General features: G+C 43.0%; 1 long non-coding RNA gene across 1 annotated transcript in view; it reads right to left on the bottom strand.

Annotated features, from left to right (window-relative positions):
• LOC116869979 overlaps positions 1-22,128 on the bottom strand; it is a 137,070-nt gene extending 114,942 nt beyond the window's left edge. The window contains exons 1-2 of the long non-coding RNA XR_004383161.1: positions 21,906-22,128; positions 19,983-20,238 (exon numbers count right to left, since the gene is read on the bottom strand). This is a non-coding gene — a long non-coding RNA (uncharacterized LOC116869979). The remainder of the gene's footprint in view (positions 1-19,982; positions 20,239-21,905) is intronic.
• Positions 22,129-22,351: the final 223 nt, after the last annotated feature.

Raw genomic sequence — 22,351 nt, 5'->3', positions numbered from 1 at the left:
CTTCTGACCTTACAACATTCCGTCAGAAGGAGGATCATCTGCTTCCGGTCCCCAGGCTGGCCAGGTAACCAAAACCAGGGAGAACCCACGGGTAAGGAGGAACTCTACTATATTCCCAACCACTGTCATTACAAAACCGAAGCAATGGTTTAAAAAACACCATCACTGGGCACCTGGGTGGCTCCGTGGGCTAAACCTCCAGCTCTTGATTTCGGCTCAGGTCCTGATCTCAAGGTGGTGAGATGGGGTCCAGCGTGGGGCTCTGCACTGGGCGTGGAGCCAGCCTGAGAAACTCTCTCTCTCCTGCCCCTGACCCCACTCCCTCCCTCTCTAAAAATAAGTTAATCAATTAATTAATTTAAAAGTACCATCATAGGATGAAGAGGTGGTTTACACCCATTAGGTTTCTTTACAAAAAATAATAAAGGAAAAAGCAGATTGGGGTATAGATCCATAAAAACAAATATTTCTCCTTTCAAGTCACCAGCTCCTTTCTCCTCCTCCTCCTCCTTCCTCTCCTTCTCCTTCTCCTTCTTCTATTTCTTATTCCCCCCACACTCCCCCTTCCAAATAAACTACCTCATTTTTCTTAAGCTGGATATCATATCTATAGCTTGGTAACTGCTTCCTGACTCACAGGAAAACTGCAGAGTGATTATCTTATTTCCACAGGAGGGAAAATATGCACCCATCCCAGCCACCCCTTCATACCACAGGGACACAACGTTTTCTAGAAGTTCCGCAGAGAGGGTCCCCTGGCTCCGAGCGTTCTACACAGATAAGGTGCCATGAAAAATCAGACAGAATTCATTCTGTTTCAGAGAAGAGTTTCCTCCATTTCCAGCAAGGTGAGCTGTGTCAGACAAAAGATCAGAGAAGAGGCCAAAGGACCCTCCTGGAGATCTCCCCTTTTTCAAAGAAAATGCATTAGACTTGCCAACTTTCACCTACTCAGAAACAAGCCAAAGGCATGGTTTTTCCAACCAGTGATTCAGAGAAAAGGGAAACCATCACATTCAGAGTGATCTAGACACACCCAGATATTTTAACAGCAGGATCTTAAGAGAAAGCTAACAGTAGTTCCATTTTCTCCATTTCAATGAATGTCCATTTCAACTGAAGTGATCCAGGTCGTGCAACATAAAAATACAAGGGCTGCTGGCTCACCTGGTAGAGCATGCGACTCTTGATCTCAGGGTCATGAGTTCGAGCCCCATAGGGGTGTAGACAATGCTTCACTAAATGAACTTAAAACTATATATTTTTTCTTAAAAAAGAACATACAAGTCCAGCTTTGCGTATTTTTTTGTTTACATAAATATGAAGAGCAAACATGCGTAGGTACTTACTAGAGTCACTCAATAAAATATATTTAGTAAAAGTAGGTTGCTTTTACTAAGTTGGTTTTTTTTGTTTGTTTGTTTTATTTATTTATTTGAGAGAGAGAATGAGAAGAGGGAACGTCAGAGGGAGAAGCAGACTCGCTGCCAAGCAGGGAGCCTGGTATGGGACTCCATCCCAGGACTCCAGGATCATGACCCGAGCCCAAGGCAGTTGCTTAATCAACTGAGCCGCCCAGGCGCCCTTACTAAGATATTTTAGAGCCCATTTTCTTTTTTTTTTTTTTTTAAGATTTTATTTATTTATTTGAGAGATCACAAGTAGGCAGAGAGGCAGGCAGAGAGAGGAGGAAGCAGGCTCCCCGCTGAGCAGAGAGCCCGATGCAGGGCTCGATCCCAGGACCCTGAGATCATGACCTGAGCCAAAGGCAGAGGCTTTAACCCACTGAGCCACCCAGGTGCCCTTACTAAGATATTTTAGAGCCCATTTTCTTTCTTTTTATTTTTTTTTTAAGATTTAATTTATTTATTTGAGAGATCACAAGTAGGCAGAGAGGCAGGCAGAGAGGGAGGAAGCAGGCTCCCTGCTGAGCAGAGAACCCGATGCGGGGCTCGATCCCAGGACCCTGAGATCATGACCCGAGCCAAAGGCAGAGGCTTTAACCCACTGAGCCACCCAGGCACCCCCAAAGCCCATTTTCAAACGTGAAGTGAACACTTCTTCTCCAAAGTCCAGCTGTGGGTGGCAAGGTTTGACAACCAAACTTTTTTTTTTTTTTTTTTTAATTAAAAATAGAAGAATCTTAACACCAGCCTCTTCTACTCTTCTCCCTAAGTCTGCCAGGGGTTTGTCAAGCGTTGTTGAAATGATAAATTCTTCCCTCGATAAGTGTTTTTCCACAAACAAGTGAAGGAGGATCAGAACACTGATTAACTATTGATGAAAGCAATAGCAGACTGACAACCGATTCCCAAGAACAAGTGCTTGGTGGGGGCTTTATCATGAACATCATCTAACTTAGAATTACAATCAATGACTACATCTAAATAAAGGAACTGAAGTTATGCAAAAACTCTTAGGGAAAGCCAGAGGAAGTGCCACACTCCAGACATATTTACATCATTTAAAAACAGAGGAGGGGGAGAAGTATTTGACTGAGCTACTGTGAGCTTTGGTAGGAGACTAAAAGAAATGTTAGCTAATGTCTCCAGGTAATTTCTTATCATTGGTTTCACCCTTACCCAAAGCAAGGTAAAGGAACTCTGGCTAAAAACAACTTCCGATCATAAATTTCACGTATCCCCCAAATTCATAAGATCAGAAAAGAGCAGAGGGAGAAATAGGCTTTACATAGAATGAAAAGTCTAGATATGTGTGTAAGCAATTCTCCATCATGATCACCTTCCCGCACTAGATAATAGATTTGGGCTTGATATGGATATGTTTAACAGCAATGCACTAATGAAGTCTCTAAATTCAGTTCAATTCTTCAAGAAAGTTTATGCAGGGCTCCTCAAGTAAATCCCCACCCGTAAATGCCAGACTTGTGCTTTCTTAGCACGGGAGCCCCTGCAAGAGCGGTACCTGGAGAAGCCCACGGGGAACCCATGGAAACAAGCTTCCAGTGATCTTTTTTTCATCAAATCATCAGATGGAGTCCTTGCCACAATGGGGTGTTGACTTTGGAAAAAACTATTATGAAGAGATCAGCAAATACAGGGCAGAAATCACCCATGTTTCTCTGCAGTTTTGTGTGCAAAAGAAAAAACTGAGCCCGTACTAATGCCAACTAACAATGAGGTGTGGCGCAATGCTTCAGCCTTAAAACCTTTGCAAATGCTGTGGCTACACCTGGACGCAAACGCGATCCCCATTTTACAGAAGAGAAGAGGTTTGAGGAGAGTTGCGTAACATCCCCCACAAGAGCACAAAGGAAAATCTGAATCTCAGAGCAATGGAAATTTGGCCGTGCACCCTAAAACTTAAAAGAAATTACATATTTTACAAAATCTCTAAATGGTATGGGTTTGGGGTTGGGGTTTTTTTTGTTTTTTTTTTGACTTGGGGTTTTTTGGTTTTGGGGTTTTTTTTTTGTAAATTTTGTTTGGGTTGCACAGCTGATACAACTTTTGTATCAGCTCACTGACAGGACTATACATGTATCCCACCCAATAGCTTACGAATTCCAAATTTTACGTCTAGTTAGCAAGAATAATTACTTAAAATAGGAGCCTCCAGATGGTATAAGCATGCGCTATCCAATATGGTAGCCACTAGCCATATGTGGCTTTTGAGCACTTAAAATGAGGCTAGGCCAAATTAAGATGTACTGTTACTACAAAATATATATAGGATTTCAAAAACCAAAGAATATAAAATATCTCATTAACAATTTTTGTTTTAATTACATGTTGGAATTATATTTTTCATATATTGAGTCAAACAAAATATACTACTAAAAATCATCTCACTTGTCTCTTTTTCCTTTTGTAATGGGGCTACTAGGAAATTTTTAATGACATATGCCGGCTCATGTTTGTGGCTCACATTGTAGTTTTCTTGGGCATTACTGGATACACTGTTAAAGATATCTTCACTACATCAGTTACAAGATTCATCTGTGTGCTCAGGACACTGAAATTGCTAGTTAAGGCTTTGCTGACAGCAAAACTTGTGGATTTTAATCATTATTCAATCATTATTTCGTTGAGTCAAGTAGTTATTTGCTGAGCAAATGCTATGTCCCAGGCAAAATAATACAATGCATTGTAATGTTTCAAACACGGGCCTCTCTCTGGGGAATTTCATGAGGAATGTTCCCAACAAGATCCCAGCGAACAACAATGGATACTCTGGTAATGCAGCTGTAAGTAGTAGTAGTAAAAACTAAAGGGCTTATCTGAAGTGTGTTTTAAGTATGGTAAGAGACAGGAGTGCCAGAAACAATCCAAGGAATTAACTGGACATGGGAGGTGGATTAACTCTCTTTCTGTTTTATTTTATTTCTTTGAAGTAATCACTACACCCAACTTGGGGCTCGAACTCCCAACCCCCAGATCAAGCGTCGCATGCTCTGTTGACTGAGCCCGCCAGGCGTCCCAGGCCAGTTAACTTCAAGCAAAAACTGTCTAATGTCAATTTCAACATGCATCAGAAGATAAGGTAATTGTGCAAATACCTGCTAGACTTTATTACTAAAAACAATGAAAGTGACTAAATCTTGCGAAATCTAGAAGCATAATCTTATTTCTCTGCGGCATCAGGCAATGCTTAAGAAAAATAAATCTCACGGTACATCTGTAAAAGAACCACTACTGGGGTGCCTGGCTGGCTCAGTCAGCGGAACATGTGACTGGAGATCTCAGGGTGGTGAGTTTGAGCCCCAGGTTGCACACAGAGATGATTTAAAAAAAGGGGTGGGTGGGTGGGAAGGAAACTACTAAGTAGGTGCTATATATAACAAAAACAAAATCAACACAGTAACCACAACGCTGCATGGTGTGCAATTTGCCTTCCCTTTGCCATTAGTTTAAGAATACTTGGTAAAATGTTCTAGCAATTTAACTCCTACATGTGGCTTTACTCCGTAACTGAGACTGTAGAAGAATGGTTTAGAGCAGACCTCGTCTCCCTCCAAGACAAAAACAAAATGCCTACGAGAGATGTCACCCTGTTGGAAAGGATCATGTTCACCACCGGACCAGTGTTCTGAGCCGAGATTTGAGAGTTTTTCTGCAGCTACCCTATGTGTAAAAACCAACTGTCTATATTTCCCCAAAAACATGATCTTACAGATCCCATTCAGGCAAAGTCTCGGTAAATAAATGCACTAGGGTTCTGCTTGAGTAACAACCAAGCTCATAAGTTCCAAATGGCATTTCATGGAAGATTTGAGCAGAAGACACTTTGCGTTTGATCTAGAAATCCCAGACCACTGTCATTTCGCTATTGTCAGTGCAAAAGATGAGAGAGCAAGCACCAAGGTAGTATTTGATTAAGACGTCAAACCATTGCCTGGAATGACTCGCCTTTCTTGTTCTGCTAGATGAAGTCTCCTTGGTGGTATTATTAATACTGCAGCATAGCAAAGGCATTGCTACAATAAAAGGTGGTGTAAATCCAACTTCCAGATACAATAAACTCGTAAGAGACGGCGCCTCAGGGGCATTAATTTCTTCTTTTGCAAATCAGATCTTGCCTGCCTTACTTCCCTTCCAATAAAATTTTAAACACAAATCTTCAGGCCCTGAATCGCTTAACCAGTGAAGAAGTCCGTCTAAGTACTCAAGTGTTTTGAGTGTCAGTGAAGGTCAGAACTCCGCATGCTGGACAAAGGCCAAGGACAGGGAGAGAAGACATTACCCTGCCCTCAGAGTCTGCAACCCCTATTCGTGTCCTAGGGCTGCTTTAACCAATCATCACCAACTCCAGGGCTGAAAACAACGGAAATTTATTCTGTCATGATTCTGGAGGTCCAATATCCCAAGTCAAGGTGTCAACAGCACCCTGCTCCCTTCGGAGGCCGGGGAGGAGAATCCATTCCTTGTGTCTTCTGTCTTGTGGCGGCCGCTGGCCTTCCCCCGCACGTGGTCACATCACTCCAATCTCTGCCACCACCTTCACACCACCTTCTGCTCTACTCTGGGGAGATGATTTCCTCCTGCCCATCTCCAGTTAGGACACCATGACTGGGTGTAGGGCCATTCGGATAACCCAGGAAAATCTCCCATGTCAAGACCCTTAACTTAATCACACCTGCAAAGTCCATTTTCCTTACAAAGTAACATTTGCAGTTTCCAGATATTAGGACCTCATCTCTTGCAGGGGATTGGTGGGAGGATGCGGGGGAGACCATACTCCAGCCAAAGCTACCCAGAGCCTCGGTGGAATCAAACCGAAATGCCTAAAAACCTAAGCATAAGTGAGGGGATACTGTGGGGTATCAAAATAGCTTCTGCCGGAGTTCGGGGAACGGGGCACATGTTGGTCTCCTGGGCCTGGGTGAGGCTCTGCTCCTTTTCTCTCAGACATTCTCAAAGGATCCTACAAGCTTCAGAAGGGCCACGCTTGGACCACAGTCTTTGTCATTCGAGATGCTCTTAGTGGCCTCCTACTTCTGTCCTCTTCATTTTACTGTACACCGTCACATTTTGTTCTACTCCATTACGACCTCACATAGTGCTCTTGTTTCTTTTGTTGTTGTTGTGTCCTGGGGTCATTCTTTTCAGAGCTGTAGTCAGCAACTACCTTTTACATGACCTGAGAGACACAGAAACCCTGCCCCCAAATTACTGCATGTCAGGACACATTACCAGGCCTAAAATTCCTCACGTTTCTCCTTTGGACTAAAGCTCAGATTCAAGGCCCAAATTCAATTCAATTCCGTTCAATTCAAATACTATTTTCTTGTGATTTACACATGAAACTGTCAAGTTACTGAGGTTTTGTAAAACAAACTTCAGTCAGTATTTCCAAAATGTATGTTTGTCCAAAGATTAATTCTGTGAAGTTTTGTTAATGAATATTCCGTGAGTTTAAAAAAACAAAAACAAAAACAAACAAACAAACAAACACCCAGAGGGGATCACTATTCCCTAGAAAGTTAAGTTGAAGAAGTTACTTTTTTAAAAAAAGCAAAATTTGAACCACCAGACCTATTGGGGATTTAGGGAGGGACATAAACCTAGTAAACCCCTACATAAAACCCAAGTGTATTTTTTTAATTTATTTTTTTATTTATTTGAGAGAAAGAGAGAGAGACAGAGAATGAGAGGGGAGACGGTAAGAGGGAGAAGCAGACTCCCCATGGAGCTGGGAGCCCAATGCGGGACTTGATCCCAGGACTCTGGGATCATGACCTGAGCCTAAGGCAGTGGCTTAACCCACTGAGCCACCCAGGCGCCCCAACCCCAAGTGTATTTTATACACCGACCCTCTCTCTCTTCTAAGGAAGGAAGGTGGCAGGAACGATGTCCAGTTTTGCTGAACTTTGTATCCCCAGCCCAGGCCTGACCCATAAGAGGTACTCAGTGATATTTAAATGAGGGGCTGCAAGGTGGGGTTTGAGCATGGATGGACGCAGTGACATCTTGAGATGCTCTGGATGAACAAGAAAAGGAAAGAGGACAAAAGGAAGGATGGAATAGAGCAAAGGGAGAGAAGGCGATTGAGCGGGTGGGAACCATCCGCAGTCGCAATCCCATTTCCCGGACATGGCCACTTTGCTTAAGGCCAGCTCTGCTAGTGAGCCGATGCTGGGGGGGTATTTACCGATCCTGTATAATACAAGTTGGTTGAAGAGGAAGTACTGTGGACTGCATGTTCATGTCTCCCCCCAGATTCATTCAACTTGACGTCCTAATCTCCAATGCTACAGTATCTGAAGGTAAGACCCTTGGGAGGTCATTGTGTCGGAATGAGGTCCTGAGGATGGGACGCCCCCCCCCCACCTTGGTGGCATTGGTGCACTTAGAAGGGAATGAAGAGACCAGAGCTCTCTCTCCCCACCCCGTGAGGGTACAGCAAGAAGGCGGCGATGTGCACAGCGGGAAGAGGCCCTCAGCAGACACTGAACCTGTCCATCCCTTGACGTTGAATGTCCCAGCCTCCAGAATGGAGAGAAAGAAACGTCTGTTGTTAGCACTGTTTTGTTGTAACGGCCCAAGCTGACTAGGACGGGCATCATGGCACCGTGTTCGCGTTCAGACACACAGGGGGCCAACCCCCAGCTCTACCATGAACAACTTCCATGTCCTCACTTGTAAAAAGTGGATAACAATGCCTACTTTATGGTGTTGTTGACAGGTTTAAAGATCATTTTCCTGAAGACCAGCATATAGGAATCTCTGAAGAGTTCCTTTATATACTTTTATAGCCCAAGAGCTAGGCAAAGTACTTCAGATAAGCACTGGGACTTGAAAATGTGACTAATTGATGTGTTAATCTCTGTAATTAGTAGTTTCTCTCCTCTTTCCCTCCCTCCCCTTCTTTCCTTTCATCCTCCTTTCCTTTCATCCTGGGTAAAATGTAGTCACACAGTTTAAAATGCAAAAGATACAAAAGAGCATACCATGAGAAGTCTCCCTCTTTCCCCCAGACCAGGCATCCAGGTCCCCCACTCCAAAACAGCCAATCAACAACCAACAGTGTTTCACGCAACAAGCGCTTGTAAATTAAGCTCGGAATTAAAAATTCCCAGGTGCCTAGGTGGTTCAGTTGGTTAAATGTCCAACTCCTTATCTTGCCTCGCTGTCTGAGATCCATCCCCACCCACGCAGGCTCTCCTCTCAGTACAGAGCCTGCTTGAGATTCTCTCTCTCCCTCTGCCCCTGCCCTCCCACTCGTGCATGCTCAATCCCTTTCCCTCTCTCTCTTAAAAAAAAAAAAAAAAGAATTAAATATTGCTCAGTCTGGGTTTAAGCAACTCAAATCAAAACGCCCTGTTATTATTGGTCACTCCAGAAGGCCTCCAGGCAAAGCTAAGCTCTTTCAGCTACATTCTTAGAGTTCCTTATGTGGATTAATCAATAGTCTGGTTAGTATAGAATCACCACATATACTATTCAGCCATCAACAGTTTTGAAAAGAATCAAAACACTAAGATACATTTGATAAACATCGTACTCAGCCCAACTTCATTCTCTTTAGATGATTGAATTTCACTGTATTTCACTAAATTTCAGGAATGTCAGCATCTTTTTTTTTTTTATGATTTTATTTATTTGAGAGAGACAGAGATAGCAATAGAGAGCAAGAACAGTGAGGAGAGAGAGAGAAGCAAGCTCCCTACTGAGCAAGGAGCCCAGGACCCTGGGACCATGACCTGAGCCGTAGGCAGATGCTTAACCGACTGAGCCACCCAGGTGCCCAGGAATGTGAGCATCTTAATCTATGCCATGTCCTGGAGAAAAGGGCAGACAGAATAACGCCAAATAGAGAGTTCTGATTCTGGAACTATATTGTATGAGTTTTTTGTTTTAGCAACATGTTAAGGTCCAAGATGATTCCATAAGAACAGGAAGTAGATGGGGTGCCTGGGTGGCTCAATGGGTTAAGCCTCTGCCTTTGGCTCAGGTTATGATCTCAGGGTCCTGGGATCGACCCCTGAATCGGGCTCTCTGCTCAGCGGGGAGCCTGCTTCCCCCTCTCTCTCTGCCTGCCTCTCTGCCTACTTGTGATCTCTCTCCCTGTCAAATAAATACATAAAATCTTTAAAAAATAAAAAAAAATAAAAAGAACAAGAGGTAGAACCTGAGCCAGGACCCACTGAAATTGGCCAGCTCTAAGGACTGAGTTATAAGGATGAGAACCAAGGATAAGCAATAATCGCAGGATAGGACCAGGCCCAGTGAAGGCCAGTAACAAAACCATCAGTAACACCAAACACCAGGATATGCAAAGATAAACCATTTGAATCTGTACAACAAGTCCCTGGATTTGCATCACTAAGTTGAATCAGGAGGTAAATAATGACAAACTGTTGCAAACCCCTTTCCTGAGTGCCTGGGTGGACGTCTACCTTCCAAAGGGGATCTAAGAAGCCAGCACTCGCCAAACCCATCCCTGGCTTTGGAGTTCTGAGGTCACAGCACAGAACAATTACGTGGCATTGGGGTGCAAGGCAGGTAAACAGAATGAGGGGTTCTCGAGTTTTTAGACAACTTCTTTCTTCTACATCTTATTGTATCCCAATGAAGGGGGATTAAGAGGCTCTCAGTTTTCCCCTCCAATAGCCTCGTTCACTCCCTGGGGTTCACTTTCCAACCTAAACAGAAGTTGTGAAGATGTATGTCCAGTGCAAACTAGACCTCAGAGACACGGAATGAAAGCCCCAAAAAGTACAGGCAATGGCCGTGCTGGTGGGCGGTATTGAGGGAAGTTCAAATTCTCTTCTTCTTTCCAAGGTAGTCTGGAAAAACAGGGTCTCAGGAAGCCCCCCAAACCCACACCAGCAAAGGTCACATCCAAGCAGGGTATACCCACCCCAAGCAGGGTATACCTTGGGGTATACCCAGGAGAAAGGAAGCAAAGCACGTGTAGCTGGGCCTTGTTCTGCCCCAGGCTTTTAGAGAAGACATCCTGTTACCCCCAGTGGAGTGGTAATAGCCAGGGAGCTAGTAAGAGGCAGTCCTGGGAGGGGGGAGGAGGGCATGGAGCAGGTCCCACGGGTCCCACGGAAAAGGACAAGGAGTCTCCTGAGAGGCTCTTCAAATCCCAGAGCAGCTGCCCACCAAAGCAGGTATGGGGATAGGGGGCAGAGCCATGAATAAAGAGGACGTTACTGCACAGAATCCCCTTGCATACATATCTAGGTGGAGATGGAGATGGGGGTGGGAGAGACGGACAGAGAGAGGGAAAGGGAGGAGCCTAAGCTCAGGGGGACAAGGCAAAGCACAGCCACAGGGAGCCTGTCCCTGTGTTTCTGATTCAGTTACTGTAAGCCATGCCCAAAGCACTTCCCTCTTGCTTGGAGATCTGACTTGAAGAAGAAATAAGTGAACAGGTGATCCAGAAACTGTTTGGGTTTTTTGTGGGTTTTGTTGGTTTTTGGGTTGGTTGTTTTTTTTTTGTTTTGGGGGGTTTCTTTTTTTGGCTACAGAATGGGGATTCTAGGAATATTGTTATGTATCATCTCTGGGACATTCATGACAAATAATGACACCATCCCATTAAAATCTAATAAATAAAACTCTTGAATGCTACTAGTTTTACCATTATGCTGGCTTCTCAACCACCGCTTGTAAAATAATCTTTTGGAATTTAAAAGCACCATCAGAGCAGACTGTCCTCCCTTTAAGCCCGATTAAATGTCTGGGTCTCAAAATATATACATGGTATTTGCAGAATCAATCACCTCAGGGGCGCCTGGGTGGCTCAGTCGGTTAAGCATCCAACTCTTGATTTTGCCTCAGGTCATGAGCTCAGGGTCTTAGATCAAGCCCCATATCAGGCTCAGTGCTGGGCATGGAGCCTGCTTAAGATTCTCTTTCTCCCTCTCCCGCTGCCCTTCCTTCCCCCTGTCTCTCCCTTCCTTTCCTCATAAGAAAAAAAAAAAAGAGAAAGAGAGTAAATCATGTCAATGTGAAACCAGAAAAATTCTACAGGGATCTCTCTAGGCTATAGTCTCTCTTCTTCTTTTTTACATGGCTAGTCTCCAATTAATTTACCATTTACCTTGTTCTATTTACCTGTTTGGCTATTTGGGCTAGATACGTCTCTGAGCTCCGGTTTCTTCACCTGTAAAACGAGAATGCTACGAACACCTATTCCATGGGATTCGAGAGACAAATATGAGAATGTGTAAGATACTGGGGCACCTGGCCAGCTCAGTCGGTAGAGCATGTGACTCTTGATCTTAGGGTTGTGAGTTTGAGCCCTACATTGGGTGTATTTATTAAAAAATAAATGAATTTTTTTTGTAAGAGGACAGGTAAAATAGTGCTGAACAAATGTCCCAGGTTTCTGTAATGGTTATTCCTCCTCTGAGAAATAGAACACTGAGCTATACATTTTAAGATGTATACTTCATTCCCACTAAGACCAATAATTAAGAAACTTAATTTCTCTTCTTGGCTTTCTCCATCTCTTCTTGACTAGAATCATGCCCAGTATGAGAGAACTATGGTATTATGTGGATTCTTTTAAGTAGAGACTATATAACTCAACATTTTAGTATTAAGACTACAGTTACAACATTCTAAGTGTCACAATCTACATTGGTATCTTCTTTAAGGATTTGGAGAATATTTTTCAAAGCAGGAGTATCACAGAAATCAATTTCCAATATAATTTATCTACAGCTTTGCCTAAGTCATCTGAATTATTCACCAATGCATTCAAATCAGCAAAATCTTTGCTTTTCAGATTGTCAGGGACTTTCAGGCATGAATCACTTGACATCGCGTCATTCCACGGAGATAACCGTGTGGACCTGTGTGCTATGGCTAGTGCCACGGAAGACAGCATCAATACCCTACACACAGAGAGAGTTTACCTTTCCTGAATGCATGTTAAAACTCACAATAGAAAATAGATTTTAGGGTCCCCTGTGTGGCTCAGTCAGTGAAGCAATTGCCTTCGGCTCAGGTCCTGATCCCAGGGTCCTGGGATGGAGCCCCGCATCCACCTCCCTGCTCAGCAGGGAGCCTGCTTCTCCCTCTCCCACTCCCCCTGCTTGTGCTCCTTCTCTCTCTGGCAAATAACAAAATAAATAAAATCCTTAAAAAAAAAAGAAAAAAGAAAATAGATTTTAAAGGAACTAATAAAAGAATAATGCAGACTATGAAAATACTGTCTTGGGTTTTGTTTCAGGTTTTTTTTTTTTTTTCCTTCCCGTCCTGGTTCAGTTGTTGCCAAGTTGTCCAACACTTAACAAAGTCTAAATATCTTTCTCTATCTTAAGCCAAGGATTGGGTGGCTGTTAACTTACACTTAACCGAGATTATAAAAAACTGTTACTGAAATGCCAAAAAAAATTACATGGTACTTCATAGGAAAGGAATGCAGGGGCTTAGCAACAGCCCACAGAGTCACTCACCAAGGCTACGCCTGTTTTGTGATTCGTTTGGACAGGTTAATTTTCAGAAATTCTTCCTGTGATAGGCAGAGATTAACGTGAATTGCCATAGAACGCATTATTTCTATTTGAGTTTGTGGCTACCTTTTCAGTCGTAACTGTCATATCAACACAGCATTTGGCTCTGCTTTCTATGTTCATACCAATAATACGTCTTTAGCCTGATGCATGGACATATGGCGGAATCTCGTGGTCACCTACACACAAGCCATCCCCCCATGGTTTTGTTCTGACACTAACGTGTGTCATGAGACTCTGCTTGGGGCCTGGAGGTTCCTGGATCAGCCCATGCCTCTCTGAATAATCCCAGGCCCCTTTCTAGTGATCAGATTTTGTCATGGGCTTCTCGGTGCCCTGAGAACCTTCTCGACTTCTTTGGGAGTTTCCCTCCTTCCTAAAAAGATATAAAAGGCCAAAATGTGGAGAAACTGGAACTCTGAGACCTTGCTGGTTAACCCTCAAACCTGTCGAAGGATACCCCTTCTTTGGTAAGAGAGTTTGGCAGTTCCCTAAAAAGTCGAATATAAATTTGCCATACACTACAGCAAGTCCAGTCCTACCAACCTACCAGAGAGAAATGAAGATGCGTGTCCATGAAAACCTTGTGCATAACGTACACAACAGCATCGTTTGTGTTAGCTACGAAGTTGAAATCTCCCATGTGTTCATCACTTGGTGAACAGAGAAACAAACATTCCATGCACCAGAACAGTGCTCAGCGATAAAAAGGAACAAGCTACTGACCCAGGCAACAATATGGACAGACCTCAGAAACTTTATGGTAAGCAAGGGGCACCTGGCTGGCTGGCTTAGTCAGCTCAGCATCCAGCTCTTGGTTTCAGCTCAGGTCATGATTTTAGGGTCCTGGGACCCAGCCCCCTGCATCAGGCTCTGCACTCAGCAATGGGCAGTCTGCTTGAGGAATTTCTCTCCCTCTCCCTCTGCCCCTCCCCTAGCGTGCACGTGCTCTCTCTCTCTTTCTCTGTCTCTAAAATAAAGAAAGAAGTCCTTAAAAAAAGAGACTTTATGGTAAGTAAAAGAAGCCAAACCAAAGGACAACGACTTGTGTAATTCCATTTCAGTATGCAACGTGCAGAAAAGGCAGATCTACAGAGACAGCAAGTACATGAGTGATTGCCTGTGACCAGTGGGTGGGAACAGAAATTGACAGCAAATGGGCACAGAGGCTATTTCAGGCATGACGCAGAGTTCTAAAAATGGTGTGTGTGTGTGTACATACCTCTTAGGCTCCCAAGTGGACACATGATGCTTAACATACAACAGCTCAGAACCAAAAGGAAAAAGTTAGCTAAGCAGGAAACACAGCATCGCTGGACGGCTAAATTAGGTAAATTAGCCAGTCCTGCATAGCCATCATCCAGATTTCTTTAATGGGAAACCAAAAAGTAAAATGAAACAAAAACACTTGCTTTTTAACCCACTTTTGGTTAGGTATTTTCTTACTTGAAGCCAAAAGCCTCCTAACTGATATAGACTAGAGGTAGAGTCACTGGGTCCCTGTCACTGGTATAGGATTCCCGGAGACATTTAATGTTGAAGGATGAAAAACATTTTGAAAATATACATGCTATAGACTGAACACTTGTATCCCCACTCCCACCAAAAAAATCCCTATGTTGAAACCTAGTCCCCAGTGTGATGATATTTGGAGATGCAGCCTGAGATGTTGATTAGGTCATGTGAGTGGCCCTCTCATGAATGGCATTAGTGTTCTTTGAAAAGAGATCCCAGGGAGGGCACAGCAAAAATACAGCCACCTACAAACCAGGAAGCCAGCCCTCCCCAGACACTGAATCTGCTGGTGCCTTCGACTTGGACTCCCCAGCCTCTGGGACTGCCAGAAATAAGTTTCTGTTGTTTATAAAACACCCAGTCTGTGGTACTCGGTGATGGCAGCCAGAACAGACTAAGACCGTGCATTTGTGGCGATATGCGTATGTTCAGGCATTTCTAACTAGGTTGTGTAGAACTATCCTCCAGGGCATGAGGCACATTGAAGATGGCACTTAGGGGCACCTGGCTGGCTCCGTGGGTAGAATGTGCAGCTCTTGATCTCAGGGTTGGGAGTTCAAGCCCCATGCAGGGAGTAGAGATGGCTAAAATAAATAAACTTTCTCTTAAAAAGATGGTAGCTAATAGTTGTTTTATTAGAACCATATTTCAACTCAAGCTTAAACGAGCCTTTGCTATCACCCTACCCTACCCCCATCCACTCTCCTTCATGTCAGCATGAATCAAACGGTGTAAGCATCCCAAATGCTTTCCAGTTGTCATCCCCTATTTCAACCCTCCGTGTTTTCACACATCATATTTCCCAAGCCTAGAATGTTCTTCCCCTTTGACCAGATGCTAAAATGCTATGCATCTTTTAAATCCCAACTGCAGAAAGTCTTTTCGCACCCCCAAAAATAATAATTTCCTCTTTGATTTAATTCAATACTGGGTAACTATTGCTATGACCACCTCTGTCAGAGTATAGTGGATATTGTTTTATTATTACTATCTCCCCTACAGTGAATGGCAAAGGGTTTGCAGTTAAAAGACAGCTCTATCATATATTTGGGTGACTTTGGACAAATCACTTTACTTCCGAGTCTCAATGTTTCTTCTGTAAGAGAAACATAGACATTACCTTCCCATCTCCCTCAGGCTGCTATGAGATGTCACAGAGATGAACTACGTGAAAGCATGTTATCAACTATAAAGTTGGAACAGAGGAGATGTTTTATGTTACATAATGGACCACACAAATAGGGAAAAAGAGGTGACTTCTCACCATTTACCAAAACTGCTGTAGCCAAGACTACCAATGAGCAACGACCTCCCAAATGCCCCTTCTCTCTTTTTTACTTGACCCTTCCCTCCGCCCCACTCCTGAATCTGGAGGGCTCCATATCTAGATCTCTTTCCTTCCTCTACTTACTCTCCTGGTGATCTCATGCAGTATCATGGCTTTCAATGGCATTTCATGCCTTCCAAATTTGCTTATCTAAATTCCTTCCCTGAAAAGCAGACTTGTGTATCAAGCTGCCTAGATGCTCAAAACGTGTCTCCATCGGTCCAAACTAAGCTCCTGGTCTCCCTGACCCCAAGCCCACACTTCGTCTAAGTTCATGGGCATTTGGTCCATTCATGTGCTCAAGCCAAAAATTTCAGACTCCTACTTCACTCCTCTCTTTCTCTCATACTTCCTATCCAAACCACCAGACAATCCTCTGACAAAAATATCTTCAGAATTCAACCTCTTCTCACTACACCTGCTTGCTACCTGTATAGAGCAGACATCACCTCTTCACACTTAATGAAAAATCTTCCTTAAAAAAGTTGTCTCCCTGTTCCCACCCTTTGCCCCACGTTGGGTCTCCACTCACCCAAATCATCCTGTTGCAACATTAGTTATAACAGGTCAATCATTGTTTAAAACCCCTCAGTGGTATTTCATTCCCGGCTGTGAAAAATCCAAAGTCCTCCCAATGGCCTGTAAGAACCATGTGATCTGCGGCCCATATTCCTCTTTCCTCTCTGACCTCATCCCCACCACCGACCAGCTGCTAATTCTCTCCTTGCTTTTGTTGATCGACCAAGCTCTTGTCACCCCTCTGCCCAAATGTTCCTCTACCCGCCACCACACAGCTCATTCCTTCCCTTCCTCTAGATCATTCCTCAAAGCTCACCTCACCATGAGGTCATCCTGGGCCAATCCACTGAAGACGGCAACCTCGCCTCCCCCACTCCCTATCTCTCTTCTCTGGTTTAGCTTTCTCAACAATAGTCGCCACATCTTAATATCTGTTTTACTGTCACTGCCATAAGGTCCAGGAGGGCAGGATTTTTATTTCTTGTATCCTCAGGGCTTAGAACAGTGCCTGGCACACAGAAGGGACTGAATAAATATTACTTGAAAGAAATGAATGAGTTAAGAATGGATGGCCAAAGTAGGTTTCATAGGTTCATGATCAATATATTTGTAAACACCTGAATCTTCAACAGTAATGAATAGAAATACCATCAAAGTTCTTAGAAATGGCTGGCAATTAAATATCAGCCAATGTGAGCCCATAAAGAAGAAAGCAAAGTAAATTTAGGAGCACCTAATATACCTAAAGAAACTCATAGCCAATATGTAAGTAGAAACAGTATTCAAAATACAACACAATATGCAGGCAATCACCTCCTAGACTTATTATAAAGTTCAAAGCTAAATAAATGCTTTACTTATAAGATGCTTAATATGTATTGTATTCATCATTTTTAGGAGGCAGAGCTGAATATTTAGATTTTCTTACTATGCAAGTTTTTTGTGAACAACTTGGTATATTGCTCTAGTTTCAATAATTGGAACTAGTCCACATCAACGGTTTCAAATAACCAAGACTATAAAGTTTGATACTTCTCATAAAGTTATTAAGTATATTTGGTTATAATTTAAGAATTAAAATCAGATAGAAAATATAAAGTAATTTATCATTTTAAACTCTGTAATTACAAATTACATATTAATATTGCTATACTAATTATATATAGTCTGCTGATTAAAATCAATGTTGTCCACAGACAAAAAGTTTTGGATACAACCCCCCCCAAAAAAATTCCCATCTTAATATCAATTTATTCCACTTTTCCCCTTATTATTATCATTTCTAGGTAACTAAAATTACAAATGAGAGGAAGCATACCTTAACCTTCCCATCATAAACTTCCTAAGTAAGGGTAAATGAATATGATCTTCCTCAAACTAAATCATCACTTGGAAAAAAACAATGTCTTGTTAAATCCCAGATCTAGAGAATGAAAAACAGGACTTTAAACTTTATTACACAATGACATGCCATTCTTCTAAGTGTTGTTTATAGGGGGGGAGGGCTATTAATGTAAGTAAGGACCATTCTATTAAAACAAATATCAGAAAATGTGCTAGAGTTCTTAATGTCCTCATCAAGAAACCAGTGGACCATCCCTTTATATTATCGCTGAAAAGTGAATGAACGACAATATTAAAACTATATCTAAGTCTATTCATCACGGTTAGCAATGAAAATAGAGAATTTGAGTAAATTGGCTCTAGAAACTTGCTATTATCTCAATTTACAGAAAGTTGTATAGGAAACAGAAGGACAACATACTCCCAAGTTGAAGCTATAACCTTTAGCTATATGCTTGCACACGTAAGACTTTAAAAGAAATGTTTGTTGAAGTGGATTAATCCACACTTAACTGGATAAAAGAAGTGAATGGAACATATTTTTACAGAAAAAAATATTTGAATACGTAAAAACTTGTATCCAACTGAACTGAATATTTTTGGTTAATGTGGCTTGAAACCTGTAAGACAGTCAACAAAGAAAGTTGAAAGCATCAAGACATCATTAATTCATTGTGAAACGTAATGATCGCACCTCTTATTATATGTTTATAGATCTTAATCCCTGTATTAAGTTTTTTCTTACATATATGTTTTTTAAAAATTTATTCCCCACAATGACCCCATGGGATAAGTATTATGATCCCCACTTACAAGTGAGGAAACAGAGACCCAAGGAAATCAATATCCTGGCCAGTGCACCACAGTGAGCTGTTGCCTGGGCTGGGATTCAAACTCGGGTCTGTTTCATTCCAAGCCCATGTCTGAGCCCCACTCTGGGTGGCCATTAGAACAAATTCAAACACACTCTGTTCAGACACTTGTAGGTAAAACACCTTCTGGGAAATAACACTGCACTCTCTACCCACCCCCCCACCGAATATTCCAACAGATAACTTTTGTTGAAAACATTTGAGGAAATCTGGCGTTTCCATGCAGCACACTTTGCTGAAAGTATACTTTACAAAAAATTTAAAACATATTTCCTGAACTAATACTCCCTGACCTAAGTATTCATATGAAATAATGATTATTAATGTATATGAAGTTTTCCATGTCACTAAGTCTATTGTTGAACAACTTAAACTTCCAAGAGACGGTGCACCTTAATTACAAGAGCAATCAACAAATCACAAAATCTGAAAGCCAAAATTTCTTTAACCTAACCTTCCTTTTATGGACAATAAATTAAAGTCTGGGAAAGTTAAGGAGTTTGCCCAAGTTTATACAACTAGAAAGGAGCAAATCACAGTATTTTTTTCGACCTACAGCAGGATGAAAACATTTCCAAGTCCCAGTTATCATCTTTGACCAGACCTTCACGTTTCCCGACACCGTAATATGTCCATGATATTCTCCATCTGTAGGATTTTAAACTACCTTGAATGTGAATCATTTTGGAGAATCAAATCCAACAACTTAAATCATTTCAAATCAACCTATTTTAAACAAAGGAAACTCTCACTTTCCATGGCAAATGACTGCTAGACAAGGAAAGTAAATTCTGTATCAAAATACTTTTTATATTACCGGTAGTATTTATGTGAACTTTTAACTGCTTCCTCACAGAGATTAACAAAAATGAACTGTAAGGACTTAAAAGAGGGACTACCAGGCTCTTAGTGAACAATATAAAAACTTGATGTATATTATAAAGATTAAATAAATTTACAGCCTCTGTTGTTATTCAGGGTCAAGTTTTCCTTCTGAATGAACTTGTACTTTATAGTGACTCCCGTTAATAGGAAATCATTTATTTCTGGCCACTTTTGGATTTTGTTTACTAAAACGAAATATCAAAAGTGAAAATAAAAATAATGCAATCTACAAAATTCTACAAATATATAAACATCCACTGCCAGATTTAAAAATAAAAAGAATCAGAAACAATATAGGACATGTGCTCATTGGACCCATCATTGTTCTATAACTTTCCGTAGAGACTTTATAATCTACATTCATTATATGCGCTAGTGTTGAGGGACCCAGTGTAAAATTAGTAAAGTTTCATCAGAAGTACCCAAATCATCAGTGCAAATAAAAATGAACCTACAAATACCAGTACAAAACAAGGAAATCCAACATCATACATCACTTTGATCAGGCAACAACTAGACAATTCTCAAATGGCATAAGCACCAGCCCCAAAACGATTGCTTGAAGAGTATTGAAAAAGAAACATACCTTCTTTGAGGTAGAGAATTGCCAGTAACCAAATTGTAGTAATCCACATAGGGAAGGCGTCATCAAAAATCCCAACATCCTCATGTTTAAATAACTCCAAATGAAGAAGTTTGAAAACTTTCCATCCAGGAAGGACTTGACGCAGCATTGGTACTTCCAATAATGTCCACTGATAGGAAGATCCAGTAAGAACAGTGCAGTATGGACGTCAATGCCCTGCGTGATGCTTTCTAAATGCTGATGACAATGATCGCACCTATACAATTGAAATTAATTAACATTAGCTTCCAAGTCATTCTACACACTCAGTTTCTTAAAGTAAAAAAAAAAAAAAATTAGTAACCGTAACGGTACTAGATTTCATATACATAGTTCTGGTGCTTGAATCATTGCTAGCTGCAAGTTTTAAATAATGGCTCTTCTATACAATACTGTGCAAAATCTTAACTTTAACAAGTTAAAATAGACTGTGTTTGGGTGTTTCCTCCAGGTATGAGCAGCACATTAGTCTGATAGCTGAAAAGGCAGGTGACTGAATGCAGGGGTGTGAGGAAAGCCTCTAGCTCGGGGGTGGGGACAGGAGAGGAAAGCAGAGAAGGTGATAAATCACCTTGGTATTTGGAAGGATCCCAGAAAACATACCTGAAGATAATGACCTAAATTTGCATTATTGAATGGGAGAAGCCTGTTCCCCACGCTCCTAATAATGGAGCACAGGGTGACAGCTTGAGCCAACTACGCGTGCCCACTTTCCACCAACTCCCAACTTTGTCCCTAAATGTAAGTCTCTTCACCAAGTGATGGGACAGAAAAACAACTTTTATGGGAAAGTGGAAAAGCAAGAAGAGAAATTTCCTAGTAAGTGGACGTGTTTCCTAGTCGTGGAGTGGTCGAGCTGGAGCAACAACCGAACTAGAAAGACTGCGAAGTGAAGCTACTTGGGAGAGCAGTTTGGGGAGTCTCCCTTGGCCTATAAATGAGGAGGGAATCGGGCTGTCTCACCGCCAGGCAGCAGCAGCCACAGCCGTCCCCCTTTTGGGCGGGCGTGGCAGATAGAAACAAAAGGTTAAAACACAAAAGGCGGGGCGGACTGCTGGGTCTGGGGAGCTTCTGGGGCTCTCGGTCCCCTTTCTATTCAAATGCAAGGAAATGGGGGTGGCGGGGAGGGGGGCTCCCTGAGAGAGGTGCTAGTGGATCTCCGGGATTGCATAGGCTATTCTGGGTGGGTCGAGAAACTGGAAGGAGCGGTCAGGATGGCCGACTGAACCAGTGGTCCAGGCCCCATCCCTCCATCCCTGCATCTCTGTCAGTGGGGAACCTGTGGCTTCCTCCACCCTACCCCAGCCCCACAGAAAACTTTCTGAACTCTTACCTGTTTGCTCTAACCCCCCTTGACCACAAACTCAAGTGTCCACTCCCCTGCAGCCCAAACCTCTTCTGCATTCTATTGTTGGAGATTTCGTATTGTGCCTTGGTCCTGCCGAGCTCTGCGCAGACAATTAAGTTATGAAACCCCCACCTCCACACCTCTTTCTTTTGCATGAGCAAAGTCAGGGCGGGGTGGGGGTGACCCTGGACTTGTCCCCATCCATTTCAGCGAGTTTTCTCGGGTATGGGCGCAGCTGGGAGAAAGCAAGGCAATGCCCCCTTGAGATACCCTGGCCCCATCCCCGCCCCCCCACCCAGCTCCTCCTGTAATAAAGGCACTGGAGAGAAATGCCTGTCTGGCTGTTGCCCATTAAGAAACAACAAATAAAACAATCTTTGCAAGTTCGTTAAAGAACAAAAGAGAAGGAAACAGGGAAAGGAGGTCCAACTTACCAGCCAAACTTCACCACCGGACTACGCCTCCGTCCTCCGAAGGGCGGGGAGCCGGGAGCGCTAAAGGGGAGAGAGGTAAACAAGACAACAATTTCCACTCACCTCTTCCCCACCTCGTCGGACTTTCAGGGGACATTTCCCTTGCTGCAGTCTGCGAGGCGCTCCGACACTTTTGTGTGGCCTGACAGCGGAGAAAGTCGCCGCGGCAAAGTTGCGAGAGGGAGATACCCGGGCGTCCGGGGGAGAGGGGAGGAGAGAGTTCATCAGAGTTCCCCCTTTTGTTCCAAGTCCCGGAGCAGACAAAGAGGCGGCGAGCGGCGGCAGGTTTCTCCCTCTCACCCCTTCTTCCTCTCTCCCTCCCCTCCCCTCCCCGCCCCCTCCCTCTCCCCGCATCTCCCGCCCGGCTCCGGAACCTCCGAGGCGGCCCGGGCGGCTCAGTCCCCAGTTCAACGCAACTCTGCCCCGACCCTCTCCTCCCGCGACCTCGCTCCAAACTTTCCCCAGGAGATGCCCGTCCTGTCCCCTCCCGCCCACCACCCTTTTATCCC

Source organism: Lontra canadensis, unplaced genomic scaffold, assembly GCF_010015895.1.
Source record: "Lontra canadensis isolate GAN:19392208 unplaced genomic scaffold, GSC_riverotter_1.0 scaffold21, whole genome shotgun sequence".
Lineage (NCBI taxonomy): Eukaryota > Metazoa > Chordata > Mammalia > Carnivora > Mustelidae > Lontra > Lontra canadensis.
This window is presented reverse-complemented; position numbering and strand designations above follow the sequence as displayed.